Raw genomic sequence first — 14,992 nt, 5'->3', positions numbered from 1 at the left:
TGAGCGCCAGTGAACACAGGTTCAACTGAAATTAATGAGCCCGAGCCCCATTGAATGTAGTGAACTCAAATACAAATAGGTGCCCGGATGAGATTAGTGAGCGCGACCTCCATTGTAGGTGAGTATGAGCTTCATTGAAGAATGAGTACAAACCCGAACAAGCGCGAGGATATGAGATTAAGATCGAAAAGTGCGAGCCCCATTAATGAATGCAAGGCCATTAATATCAGTGAACTAGAGCCCAGTTAAGGAAAGTGAGCCAGTTCAAGTGAACACGAGTCCAACTGAGGTTAGTGAGTCCAAGACTAAGTAAGGGCGTTCCCGAAAGAGAACAGTAGCGTGAGCTTTGAATGATATGATTCCAAGCCCGAAAAAGCATGAGCATCAATGAAGGATGCAAAGCCGAGTCTGAGTAAGTGCACACCGTAAAGAAGCGCGAGCTCCAAGTGGAATGGCGAGTGCGAGCCTAATTAAAAATTGTAAGGCAAAACCCGAGCAAATGTGAACCACAAAGAGAATAGTGTGTGCTTGCTCCACTGAAAATAATGAAACCGAGCACAAATGAATGCAAACCCCATTGACGTAATTGAATATGAACCCACTAATGGTAGCGAGCCCGAGCCCAATTAAGCACATGTCCCAACGAAATTAGTGAGCGCAGGATTAAAAGAGGCTAGTAAGTGCAATCCTCACTAAAGGATTTGAGCCCGGGCCCGAGTAAGCGCGAGCCTCAATGAAGGTAGGTATAATGGACACTAGCCTGTAAGTTTTATAAGTAACCATTTTGAACGTTAAAGCCAAGATTTGAATAAAAATAAAAGTAACAACCACTACACATCCACATACGGAGAATCTAATGTTTTGAGCAAATAGCAGAATACAGACAAGCGAATCATGTTTTAGCGATATTCGCTTATTTTTTGGCTTCACCGATTTACGGGAAGAAAGATAGCTAAGGCCTAATCCTGTATATTAGAAGCTCCTTGCAATTAACCAACCAAGGACACAACTCAAAGTTTCAGGATGTGCCAAATATTGTGTACTACTTCGATGCATCTATACTCTATGCAAATATCTGATCCATGCCTTTGATGCTTGTTACGGTGCAACGGTACTCTTCAGTTTGAATTGTTTTTAGAGCGAAAAGAGGCCAATGGGAAATGTTTGGTGTATCATTTTACACCTAAAAGACAAAAATTAAAGTTGTAAGAATTTCACTTCTAGTTTCGCTTCAATTTAAAAAAATATCTTGAACGTTCCATTTTAAGGGCGGAAAAGATTACTTAGGGCGAGCATTGATCACTATAGCCCCTTCCTGACTACAAACCTGAAATCGTAACTGCTATGTCGACTACCGCAAAAACAAATTTTGAGATGCGTTGAAGCAAAGCGCTACGGAATAAGGAATAATATTCAAAGCCTTTATAAGTTTACTTAACGATATGATATTAAGTAAATAAGGAAATAATTTTGAAAATTTTCGTTCTACATTCATTAAAACTATTAAGGAGGAATAATGGAGCAGGATGTATATTTTCCTATTGTATAACTTTCTTAAATGTAGAACAAATAACGAATTTAAAGTCACGTGCTAATATTCTGTAAACTAAGGATCTTATGCAGAGTCGTTCTGAAGCGTGATTAGTGCCATACTAAAGAGTTCGACTAACATTATGTTTCCTGAAGTAGTCAGACTTTTAGTATGACATTAATCTTACATCAAAGCGACTCTGCATAAGGAGGTAAATGTTTGTTTTCTATTACGTCTAATGCGCACGAGCTTTTATATTGTGAATGTCACAATATTATAATCAGGGATGAGTTCAGAAAATGACCCGGGGGGGAAGATTCATCACTGCGATCGCATATCCTATCGTATTAAGTGTGTCTACAAGTATTTTTGCAGTAATACTTTCCCGTGTTTGAAAGCAGGGGCGTCATTAGCTCTCCAGGAAGAAATTCCCTTTGATTTTAAGCAAATGAATAAGATTTTAGTTTAATGTCCTTCTGTTACGCCCTGTAGGCTAAAGAGACAGATGTATTACCTCATCAGGAAGTCGCGGTCGGAAAGAGGGATTGCCGCCGTCGATGGTGGCGGGCCGCCGGAGGCAGCCGGCACTCGTCCGCGGCTGCACGACGATTTATTTGTTCAAAGTTGTCGACCTTCTGCCGAGGCGGCAAGTGGTCGAAAATTGTAAAATAAAATGTCCTTTGCCGACTCTTTGAGAACTGTTTTCTACTGTCAGAGTCAGCAAAACAGTCGAAAAGACCTCTTTCCGACTCCTTATGCCGGCCTCTTTTCGACGGCGACACCAGCGCATTTACTACGCCTTTACGGTTGTTTTCCGACTGCTTGGCAAGGCAACTATTCGTCGGTCGAAAATCGCGCGGAAAGACGCCAGCGCCAGCAATCCGACCGTGGCATCTTGTCGGCATGGACAAATTGTCCAAGCAGCAGGATCCTGATGGGGTATGAAATTGAATGATTATGAAATAAATCTGAAATTACACTGCTGGTTGAAGGTTACCCTTCGGGAGAAAGCTTCTGACATAACTAGTAGTTATTATTGTCCTCATTAGCATGTTTGATATTTTGTAATAATAATTATCTTCCGGGGGTATGAAAGTAATTTATTGCTTATAATATTGGGCATTTTCACATACTTTATCAATAGCCTCAAACGCCGAACATGGACTTGACTTGAATACAATTCTTTATAATACTATTCGTACAGTATATTCTATCCTAAAACGTGTTTTTATCAGCAGGCCCGTACAGTGCCGGATTTAGGTTTGATGGGTCCCTAAGCTATTGAAAGGAGTCCTTTATACGTCAAGCTTTAGGGGACCTTTATATGTCAAGCTTTCTTTTTCAGCGACAAAATGTCGCCGTTTTATAGGTTTTAATATATGTTATATGCTAATTTATAGACAAAATGAATATCTAAATGGAAACAAGGGCAGGCCCGTAGTCAGCCCCAAAATTTAGGGGGAGCCCGGTAGAAGTTAGGGGGGCCGACCCAATCATATACTACATCACCATATTATAGGTCATTTGCAAGCCTACCGTGAAATTTTATGGGGGCCAGCCAAGGTTTAGGGGGGTCCGGCCCCCTTGCCCCCCGTGGATACGGGCCTGAACAAGGGCCCAATGCAAGCAGAGCTGGGAAGCGGGGTCTCCATTATGTGTGGGGCTGGATAACAGGGGGCTCATTATAATTGGTGCTGAGAAATAGAGCCTTACTACTTGGTTCATAAAAGCCTAGTATATAACAATACAAATCACCATTGTTGTATGTGTGTTTTATCTTATCTGCTTTTTCTTGTTATTTGAAAATTACATTAAGATATTTTTTTAAAATTTTTTGCGCCCCCAAGCGAGTGAGGCCCTAAGCTATAGCTTATTTAGCTTATACTTAAATCCGGTACTGGGCCCTTAGCTAGAGGGTGGTCGCGGGTGCTCAGTCCCCCTGCGTTACCTTCAGTCCTCTCTGAAATTGTAAGTTGTTTGTTAGTATCCGGTATGTATGCTTGAATGTAAAGTGAGCTGAACTTAGCCTACCAAGATTGGTATCGGCCTCTCTGTCTTAATGATTCGGCTATCATCTGTTTATCAGTTAAAATCATTTTGAAGTCAAAGCTAATTATTTGACGTTGACTTTGAGTACTCTTCATAATGAAATATTACGTTTAGTATTGATACTTTGTTTCGCTGTGTTTTTTGAACAGAAATGATGAGTTACATTCATTGTCAAAGCATATATTGTGCAAATATGATGAATAAATGTTTTTCTTTAATTCTATTATTTATTGCTATCGTGGTAAGCAAAACACTAAAACAAACTTACCGCGTCGAACTTTCATGCTGAGTCTCCACCCCCATTGAATCAAATATTGTAATATATTAAGAGTTTATTTTGTGTTTCTGAGCTTTATATACGCTATACAATTTTTCGAAAAATAGTATATATTTATTTAATTAATATTTTGGAATAAGTGAAGTCGTTTCATCGGTCATTTCCAAAATCGTAATATGTTTATGCACAACATTATTGCAGCAACTTCAGAAGGACTGTTGGAAGCGAGTGAAAGTGGAGAAAGAAGAGCTCTGTAATCTTAGCGAAATTTAATGCAAAGTATGGGAGAAAACTATTTCTTTTATTAATGAAAATACGTATAAAGGTAAGCGTCGCATTTGTACATTTTCGTTTTAGTAAAATCTCCATGCTAATATGTTTAATATACAAAAAAAGTAGATGGTCATTTGTGGAGTTGGGTATTTGGCTTGGCTTGTATGGAAGGTTCCACTTTCAGGAAGGTAGGAAGAATACATTTCTCAGCATAAATCATTTGCGTAAGTTAATTGTTTTAAATGTCGGATTAGGTATATTCGAACAAGCATACAACTAATTAATAGCAAAGTTTGCCTGTAGTTCACATGAAAAAATTGTATATTCCAGAATAATTATTTTCAGAGTTCTGCAACTTATCAGAGCCAATTCTTTTGTTCGACGGATGAGTTGATAGGAAGGAAAGACGGATTACGATAAATTATTTCTTTCCTTTTTTCTTCCTAATCATATCTAATTTTGGTAATACTGTGTAGTAATATGTAAGTATTTGAAGCTTTAATTGTATTATTAAGAAAAAAGTAATTATAATTGAATTATGCTTGCCGTGACTTGTTCGTTTATGTAATTGTTCATACGTATCTGGTTCAAGTGAAAGGAATTAGGAAATATGAAAGTAACTGAAAAATACTCATATTTTTAAAAATTTTGTTTTGCTTTTTAAAAGAACTGAAAATCCACCTAATTCAATTTGTATATGAGTAAGGTATTACGAGATATTTCACTTGCTACCTTGTGCGATAAACAAGTTACGAAATTAATTTATTTTCGGTTGGATTTTTCAGCAAAACTAGGGTTACGTGAATTTATATTTACATCAAAATTACATTGATCCATCTGTACCGGCGATATAATATGTGTTTCGTAGTTACTTTTTTAGAATCTGATGGAGCACATAATAATGAAATTACAAATATTACGCATTTGGAGGGATGCTGAAAGTATCACAAATGTTTTAACACATTAAAACTACTCGGATAAACTTCACGATACACGCTCCAGCTGCACATGGATAAATAGGACCGCTTTGAAATGATATAGGGTAAAGTAGGGTTAGGCTACCTTAGAAAACTTGGTACCCATTCTGTTAACATTTTAAAGTGTAATTTCTAATGTCTACATGAGAATACCAACTTGACCAAGCATTTTAAAGCTTACGGTTTTTTCCCAATAAGTTTGAAGTTTGATTGGATATAGTATACATGAAGCTGCATCAGTTCCCGAAGGAGCAGGATGCTCATACTTTTAGGGATTATTCATTGAGTATGTACGAACTTACAAAGGGGGTAACAAAGCGACTTTTATTTACTTATCGACTGATACGAAAATAAAAAATAACGTATCTTTACTTTATATCTGCATGTGTAGTGCCCTTGTACTTTATCTATGACTGTGTGTGGGGAATTTAACGCATGTCTTGTGCACATGGATACTTCTTACTATTGTACAACGTAAAAAATTTATGGTATTTCATGTAGAAGTGGTAATAGAACACAGAAGAAACTCAGATCAGGGGGTTCTCATATATACTATTACCGTTTGATTTCTAGAAGAACAAGTGAAGGTGTTGGAATAGGTTTGGCACATCACATTTTGGAAGACTTACAGGCAGAGAAAAGACATGTTTATAGAAAACAAATTTCTGCAGGCGACAGAATTAACTACACAGTGATCATTTGTTACGAAGTTGGTCACCCGCCTAGTTTTTGTCTAAAAGCGTAATAATTGGTTCCATTGTGTACCAAAGTGTAATATTTAATTCAGATTGTATTGCTGAACGAGCGTTATCGAGTGAAGGGAGGTTAGAAACCCGCAGGGCACGAGGTTTTCTGTCGTTATTACAACTAAATGGAAAGGGGGACCAGTGTTCTCAGAACCTTGCCGCCATATTGGTTTTGTTACGGTACCGTCAAACTGACAAGTATAACTTTCTCCATGTTTCTTTACAGTTATTTGCCTCCCGCATTTTCTATTTTTAGATTTATTAAGCCATGACTTTTTTTTCTTTCCTGAGTACCACCAGCCATGTTTACAAAACAAAGGTTCATACCATTCTCATAAACCTACCATGAAGTAACTTTGCGCCAAGTAGTTCCCTCCGTTTGCCAAATAGTTCCATATTTAGATCCTTTTATATAACAAACATAACTTTCGCTCTCCTTATACATTATCAAGCACACAAATAAGCAAATTATTCATTTCTTCCTGGTAAATTTTCAAAACTTTGTTAGAAACGGACGACCAACTTCGGAACTTAACCCACAAAGTAATACACCTCCACTTTACGACGGATAAAATAAGTGCGTGCGTGTGAAAGTGAAAGATGACTATTATATACTGTTTTCCACCGGCGGTGTATTTCTGCACGATGTACTGAAGCTGATTTTGTTTACAAGTAGAGCGTTACTAATATGGTAAGTGCTATTGAAACACGTTTCATTGCCAAAACATTTCTTTGCACTACCATCTCTTACACGTATACTTACCATTCCAGACGCGCCTGCTCCCTTCAAACGCGTCCCCACCTAGTACAGTTTATTCGTGTTTTTTCTACTATTGCTTTTATATCATACATCCGAAAGCCGTATTTAGAAGCAAATGGTAGAAGGATTGTAATTTTTCAGCAGTTAACTTCAGGTGGTCCCTAGGTACAATACGATGTGAAACATTTTTCGTGAAGGAATGATAGTATGAATATAAGTAATTACTGTTAATGCACAGCACGTTGAAATGAATTTGGAGTGATAGTGAAAATATTATAAGTGCTCTCTTCCACTATCCTCATTTATGCGTACACCGCCCCCGCTACCGCTCAAGACCCTCTGCTTCGGTTATGACTGACTCGGTTAGATAGCATTCGTGCTTTTTTTTTTTTTGTGGCCACCTAGCACAAAGCGGTTAATGTTTTATCTACTGTAGTTTTCAATGCCATACATCCACACTGTCTTTATACTGAGCCCTTCCGAAGTCAATTCGCAAGTAGTAATGGAGTTCCTGATTTAGTGCATGCTCTGCTCGAAGAAATACAAAACTTAACCTAACCTGAAAATGTAAGAAATGTCAAAGTTTGGTAGAACCGTCCGCTCTTCTATTATTATTGGTAGAGTATATGCACTTTTGAGTGTAAGTTAAAAGGAACAAGCGATAGAACTGGAAGGGTAATGGAGCATTTTTGTACCGGGTGATTGATAAGGAAATGGTTAAGTCTTAGGAAGGATTTGAAGTGGAAATAAAGTGTTTAGAAGCATATTTAGAACTTCAAGGATCATTTCGTACGTAAAGATTGAAATTTATGAATCGGAGTTCATGGTACAACTAATCCAGGTCAATATGTAAATTTTCTTAATGTTTCAAAAAACTGTTTACGTGACCCTTGCATTACTGACTTAATGGCCGCATCTAGCTCTGCTAGACATGTGGCTAAAATACACACACAGAGCTTTTAATTAGCGCATCGCCTGTTTTTCATATTGCAAATATTATTGGTACTATCCCAGTTTATGGGTTTATGAATTAAGCACTTTTTATTATTAGGGAATTGACTTATAGTACCTTATAAATTGTTCCTGACAGAAGTAGTTGGATTCCTTGTTTGCTATTCACTTTAGGATAGCTTCTCCCGTTATAGGTGTAAATAAAGCATGTGCACATATACCATAAAAGCGATAGTTCAAAAAAATACCAACAAACCAATGTTAGGTGTCCATTAAAATTAAGAATTGCATCTAACGCAAGTAAGGGCAGAGTGGAGCGGTACGTGACGTTTGGGCGCCGCCGTTTGGGCGCGGACGTTTGGGCACTGGACGTTTGGGCGCGAAGCCATTTGGGCGCCAGACGTTTGGGCGCGAGTTAAAAAGTCGTTATGTTAGGCGCTGAGTACTAAGTTCGAATCAAGATATCACAAGGTGTCTACTGTAGTGGAAGTCCTTGAATTATACTGGATTTTGTTTTACATACTAGAAATACTGGAATTTCAAAATTATAAAAACTGAATTAACAATTAAATTTTGTAAATTTAAGTTTCAACGAAAGTTAAGTGTGCTTTTTATTTGATAACTTTTCAAGCCAAATGTAAGTCGACCAGACTACATATGATTGACTGCATTACATACATAGTGAACCTATTCCATTAAAAAAGTTAAAGCAGGCCTTCTACTGTAGTTACGCAATAAGTGTGGATGTCAAACACATTTCTAGTGGCTAAATGACCAATATATGTACACTTAACTATTATTTTTCACTTTGAAATCGTTTTTTTTTTTTTTTTTGTTGTTGTTTTTTTTTTCTTTCGCCACTTTCTTTAATGCAGATTAAATGCTTACAATGGGACGAAAAAAATGTGTGTTAAGTTTTGATTTTTATATTGGAATGTTAATTAAAAAAAAAGTGATACCAGAAATACGGCATACTACAGTTCCTAAACTCAATGTGTTAGACATCCTGTATGCAAAATATGTCTTACACACCATGTATGCAAAATATCTTTCCCTCAACTCGATTAGGATATAGGATTTTTAGATTTCTGGGCTCTCGGCATCTAAGACCATTTAGCCCGTCACGTTTGAGGGAGCACACTATCCAGGGAAAGGGAAGGAAGGAAGCGGCCTGGACCTATAAATTAGGTACCACCCCGGCATTTGCCTGATGTGAATGAAGAAAACCCAGGAAAACCTCATTCAGGGTGGCTGGCCTGAAAGAGCGTGTTACACTTTTTCGACCGAGTGCCCCCACCGGGAATCGAACCCGGGACCGATCGCACCGAAGGCGAGAGTGTTAGCGACTACGCTGCAATCTTTTATTGGTAGTTCTTTATTGGACTTAAGGAAGAGAAGAGTTTGGCAAACGTAATACGAAAGAAAACAAATTTTAATATTCATAAATATGTAATTATTAACTTTCTTTAAAAAAATACAAAAATTAAATCAATATGTTTTAATTAACATTAAGAAAATTAACAGTTCGTCTGATTCCTTTATTTCCTAGCTTGCTGATATAATACAAAAATTAGATCAGAAGTACAAGAATCGTGGACAAGCGAAAAATAAATCCATGACGAGGTTAGGCAACAAATGCCAGAAACGCATTAAACTATTTAATTTAGATGAATAAATAAGATAGAGATAGAAAATATACAGATAAATGAGGTGAGATAAAGATAGAAGTGTAGGAAATGTATATATCTTGATTGGCGCTTAGTTTTCAGTGCCTAGCTTACTTTATATGTCGTAAATTGTGATTTTTACTATGTACCTCGCGCCCAAACGTCTGGCGCCTAAACGGCTTTGCGCCCAAACGTCCGGCGCCCAAACGGCAGCGCCAAAACGTCCGCGCCCAAATGGCGGCGCCCAAACGTCCTGTCCCGGAGTGGAGCTGGTAGGCCCGTGTTGACCTGGGAAGCAGGTATATTGATGATGGTGGGTTTGCGCGTAAGCTAAGATAGTGGAAACCACTTCATCGCATTGTAATTCAGTTCATCGTGGCTTCTTTACGAAGTATTACATGGTTAACATAATACACTTTATATTGTTTTTCAATATTATTACTGTTGTCAGGTGGGATACCGATATTACTTGTACATTCCACTTCTGAAGTACATTAGGTATTTCTGTAAATTTTACAAGTCTATGTCCCGTAAATTAGGATGGCACCGTGAAGTTTTATTTCGGGTCATTTCTTTTAAGGTAAATAGTTTAAATTGGATCTAAAAGAATCATACATAACAAAAACTTTAGCACTTATTTATCAGAGAACTTAACTTTAATCGTGGCTTTTTCAGGAAGTCAAAAAAAAAAGAGAGCGTTAGTAAGAGTTATTAAACATGATTTTTCACCACATTTGCAAGTTTTTTATATCTAGAAATAGCTTACTCTTTCTGCTTGTTTGTTAGCTTATATTTCAGTTCACGTGTTTATATTAACTGTGATTTGTGACAGCTGCCTTACTGAAATCACGTATAATTGAAGCAGTGTATCGGAACATTGAACCGTATTTGCCACCTAATACATATAAAAGGGGGAAATGATAGTGTTTGTGATCAAACCACGGGAAAACAGCTTAACCGTTTGAAACTGAATTTTGAAACCTAATTAGAACTTTCCTTGAACTGCATTTTTGTTACCGGTACGTTGATTAAAGGAGATAGAGAGGACTCGAAACTTATGCAAAAATAAGTATCTCACGAATCTGTGTAGTTGGGAACTTAAAGGCTAAACTAATAAGAGAACTCAGCGTTTTTTTGAAAATTTCTGTTTTAAGGGAAATGGAGGAAAAAATTTCCCCAGGTCGATATATATATATATATATATATATATATATATATATATATATATATATATATATATATATATATATATATATATTTATTGCATCACAGAAAATCGTTGAACCATTTGAAGTCAATTTTAGAGCATAGATCCTACTTCAAGCTGAAAATATAAACGTAGAGTTTCTTCAAATCTGCAGAAACCTTTATTTTAGATTTTCTTACATACACTTATGTCATGTGAACACAGGAAGTAAAACATTGTGCTATAGAATCCGTTGGAAGACAATTTTCAGTATATCTTCATATACAGAAGTATATCAATTTTCAAGTCTGAATCCAGTAGCCAGATTAGAGTTTGATCGCCAGTTGGCAAGCAAAGTTAAGACCAAATGCTTATAGACAAATTAAAATACGTAGTTCTCCAATAGCGACCTGATGACCGGAAATTCGTCTCCTGACATAGGTGGTTAAATTTTACAGATCATTTTCCAATGAGTCTCACGAAGATAATCGAACTAAGATGAATAGTGATTCCTGTCTATTCTAACATAGCAGAGTGTCTGAGAAACGGCGTAATATGAAAAAATTCAAATTAAGCGCATTATTCAATGTGTTTGATGGAATCTTTCAATGAAATGTAACCATCCGCCAGATGGTTCATAGTCTTCAGAATTTCTCAAAATGTATAGTTAGTGATTAATATTCAAGTATTGTTTGTATGGTTTCTTGCAAATTAAATACAGAGGCTCAGATGTGCAAGCAGCGAGTGAAGACACTATAGCTTTTGCCATAAGGAATGGGATTTTATTTCTTGAAAGTAGTTTTATGTGTAATTTTACATGAATATTTGTAGAATTAGAAGCAATTTCTAAAAGAAACCCTTTCTTACGTGTAACTGTATCCAAAATATTCCGACAACTTCAGCATAAATGAGTGGTTTGACGTCTTGTAATTGGGTGATGTGTGGTCTGCATAGAGACTGTCTGCTTCTGGCTTTCTGGACCGGTGTTGAATACTTTTCGATCCAACACACGTTTAGCTTCAGTAAATCCATTGGGTAGAGTTCATTAGTTGGTATTTCGTTGAAATGAGTAAGTTTCAGACTACTATCTGAATACTGAAGCAATGATTTAATTATATTTCTGAAATAAAATTGCCAAAATTAAAAGTGGAAAGGAAAGCAAGAATAGTAAAAGAAGAGAATGAACTATTTCTAAGTTGTAACACGAGAATGACTTAATCCTTCCTACTTTTCATTTCCATCGATTTCCTCCCGAAAATAGAATTAAAATATCACTATTTCAGTATTCAAATACACGTTGCAAATAAAACAACAGATAGATTAAAAAATTACTATAACATCCACTTCGGACAAATACGAAGAGATAAACCACATGCTAACCCCTACTCGTGACCGAGTAACTCAGCCACCACATAAACAAGACATCATTGACAGTGTATATAATCATTACGTCACCGATCAATCATAGTAGATAAGATCATGAATCATCACAGAAGCGTGCTACAACCACCAACTTGCTATCATTCAAGACAAAACACAAAATCTTGAAATTTGTGTTAACTTCATCAAAAACTTCTCAGTGGAGTGAGGAAAATAATATAAATCAGTGAATAAACACAAAAGTAACCTGTAATTTCTTTTTACTTGAACAAAGTAAAGAAAGTGTAACCTCTATATATATATATATATATATATATATATATATATATATATATATATATATATATATATATATATATATATATATAAAAGAAAAAAGTTACTCTCTTGGAGTGTGTATTCACTGAACTCTTACAGCATAAGATGATAAAAGTGGTACAGTAGACATTAATGACAAGGTAAGACATGATGTACTATAGGACTAAGTAGTATAGACAAGGGGGGGGGGGTAGACTATCCTTAACTCCCCAACACTAAATAAGGTTACTGTTATAATAAACATTTAACTGTGTCCAACAATTTAAAAATAATAACGTACACACCAGTACTTACCTACTTTCATAATAGTCCGCCTCAGAATACCAACTAAGGAACTAGACTCAATCCATTAGTTTCAGAATGTCTTAGTTGAGCCATTTCATGTAAAATCACATCTACCTTATCTTGTCAGATATTGAAATTTAGTACAGTTCTTCATACCATTGGAGAATGACAAACCCTGATATTTATCTGGGTTGATATGTGAGCTGGTTTTTTAAATTACAGGTCCCGAAAGTTCTAAAATATTTACCAAAATTGTGTGCTATTCTTCGATCGGCATTTGCAGCTGATCTAAAGCATCTAAGACTTTGGTTGAGGTGTCATTTTAAAGCCTATGAGAAGAGCTTTCAGATGGTTTATATCTGAAAATTTTTTTGGAAAAATTCAAAATTTTAAATCTGATTTTTCTCGGATATATATATATATATATATATATATATATATATATATATATCTCCGGAATGTTATTTTATGATAAACATGGCATGATTTGTTACAAGAATTTCCAGTTCCAAACGTGGAATTGAAAATAGCTTTAATTTAGATTTCGGTTGTAAAATGGGTGGAAGTAATAATTTTTTGGGCAAGGGTGGAGCGCAAAACTATCTCCAAACTAATGAGAAAATCACTGCTCGTCCGTTTGTAGTCGGTAAAAACGCCAGGAGGAGGGGCAAGGCGGCGAGCACTCCCTCATGACTATATCTGTCCTCCACTCGTGTTATTTTAATATATTTGGTCTAGGAATTAATTCGTGCGGGTGGACAAGAGATGGCGCAACGAACGGAGCGTCCCACAGTTCCGTGTATCCACACATGTGGTGCAAACCCCTGTCATCGCGTATCGTTCGTAGTATAGGGCAGTGGATTAAAGCGTCATCAGTTTGTAGTTAAGTGAACATGGCGCAATTTGTGCCTGATAAAGTGTTTTTGCGGGGTGTCCTGCTGCATTACTTTAACATGCAGAAAAGTGCGACTGAAAGTCATCGTATTTTGGTGGAAGTGTATGGTGACCATGCTCTAGCTGAGCGAACGTGTCAGAAGTGGTTTGCACGGTTTAGAAGTGGTGATTTCGGCTTGGCAGACCAAGAGCGAGCTGGACAGCCAAAAAAATTTCAAGAAGAAGAATTGACAGCATTGCTCGAGCAGGATTCGTGTCAAACGCAGGAACAACTTGCAGCAGCATTAGGCGTTGATCAAACAACAGTCTCCAAATGCTTGAAAGCCATGGGAATGATTCAAAAGATGTCACATTGGGTTCCACATGAATTGAAAGACAGAGACGTTGAAAGACGAAAAACCATTTGCGAATTGCTGCTTCAACGACAGAGCAGAAAGGGGTTTCTGCATCGAATTATTACGGGTGATGAGAAGTGGATCCATTACGAGAACCCTAAACGAAAAAAGGCCTGGGTGAAACCAGGTGAACCAGGTCCATCACAACCAAAACGAGATATTCACTGTGCAAAGGTTATGCTGTGCATATGGTGGGATATGAAAGGTGTGGTGTACTATGAGCTGCTGCAACCGGGTGAAACTATGAATGGAGAACGTTATCGACGACAATTAATGCGTTTGAAGCAAGCTCTGGCCAGAACACGACCAGAATGGGAGAACAGACATGATAAACTTATTGTTCAACATGATAACGCTCGCCCACATGTCGCAAAACCGGTCAAAACCTATTTAGAAAATGTCGGATGGGAAGTTTTACCCCACCCGCCGTATTCACCAGACGTTGCTCCTTCGGACTACTACTTGTTCGATTGCATGAACAACGATTTGATTGGACAGCGGTTTACTTCTTCAGAAGATATCGAAACATGGGTATCTGACTGGATCGCTTCCAAGGATGAGGACTTCTTTCGCCACGGAATCCGTACATTGCCTGACAGATGGGCGAAAGTGGTGGCTAGCGATGGACAGTATTTTTCTTAAGGTATTTATGTATTTTGTGTTTGTACTACAGCTTCAATGTGTGCGTACCAACCGCACGAATTAATTCCTAGACCAAATAGATCAAATAATATGAAACTACTAGTTTTGGTATACGAAAATATAACTCAAATATTTTTTTGCCCCAGCAAGGAAATAAAACCTGGTGTTTGCACTGTTTGTATACTATAAAAGGGAACGAAAGCGAAGCATATCAGTTATGTTGTACGTTTGGAGTGTACTGCTTCCACCAGAAACTTATCTTGTTCTTGAAAGACCAGTTGAGGTCGAAAATGATATACTGCTGTTCTGATAGATCTAGTGCTCAGAGTAAGATCATAAAGAACTTGTTAAATTCATTCTCATACCGCAGCGAAAGACAAACAGCTCCTAGGACACAAGGAATTTCACAAATTCATTCCTCCAGCTGCAGATACTCCCAAACTTTTTCAAGATATTTTTCGTGCTGCCAGAGATCACTTGACAGACACCAAGTTCGACGGACCGTGTGCGTGGGTCCTCTCGGGGATTTCCCGTTTCCTCCCACTTTCTTCATTCCACCATATCATTCCTCACTCATCATCACCGTCTCCCTTAGCCTAACCGGCATAACCGTGGGACGTAAAACTCAAAGATTACCAAGTTCGACAACAAGTTAGCACTG

The 14,992-nt window shown here is 37.3% G+C and overlaps 1 protein-coding gene across 3 annotated transcripts in view; it reads left to right on the top strand.

The window, feature by feature from the left end:
* Positions 1 to 4,025: 4,025 nt before the first annotated feature.
* Positions 4,026 to 14,992, top strand: part of LOC145678693 (uncharacterized) — a 48,587-nt gene continuing 37,620 nt past the window's right edge. Inside the window, exon 1 of one of the 3 annotated variants that reach the window (XM_081749097.1) lies at positions 4,026 to 4,182. The gene's annotated coding sequence lies outside the window, so the exon portion shown is untranslated. Of the gene's footprint in view, positions 4,183 to 4,331; positions 4,355 to 4,475; positions 4,613 to 14,992 lie in introns of those variants that run through there. The other 2 variants (XM_081749099.1, XM_081749098.1) reach the window with 2 other exon arrangements.

Source organism: Thermobia domestica, chromosome 2, assembly GCF_964235325.1.
Source record: "Thermobia domestica chromosome 2, izTheDome1.hap1.1, whole genome shotgun sequence".
NCBI classification, from domain to species: domain Eukaryota; kingdom Metazoa; phylum Arthropoda; class Insecta; order Zygentoma; family Lepismatidae; genus Thermobia; species Thermobia domestica.
This window is presented reverse-complemented; position numbering and strand designations above follow the sequence as displayed.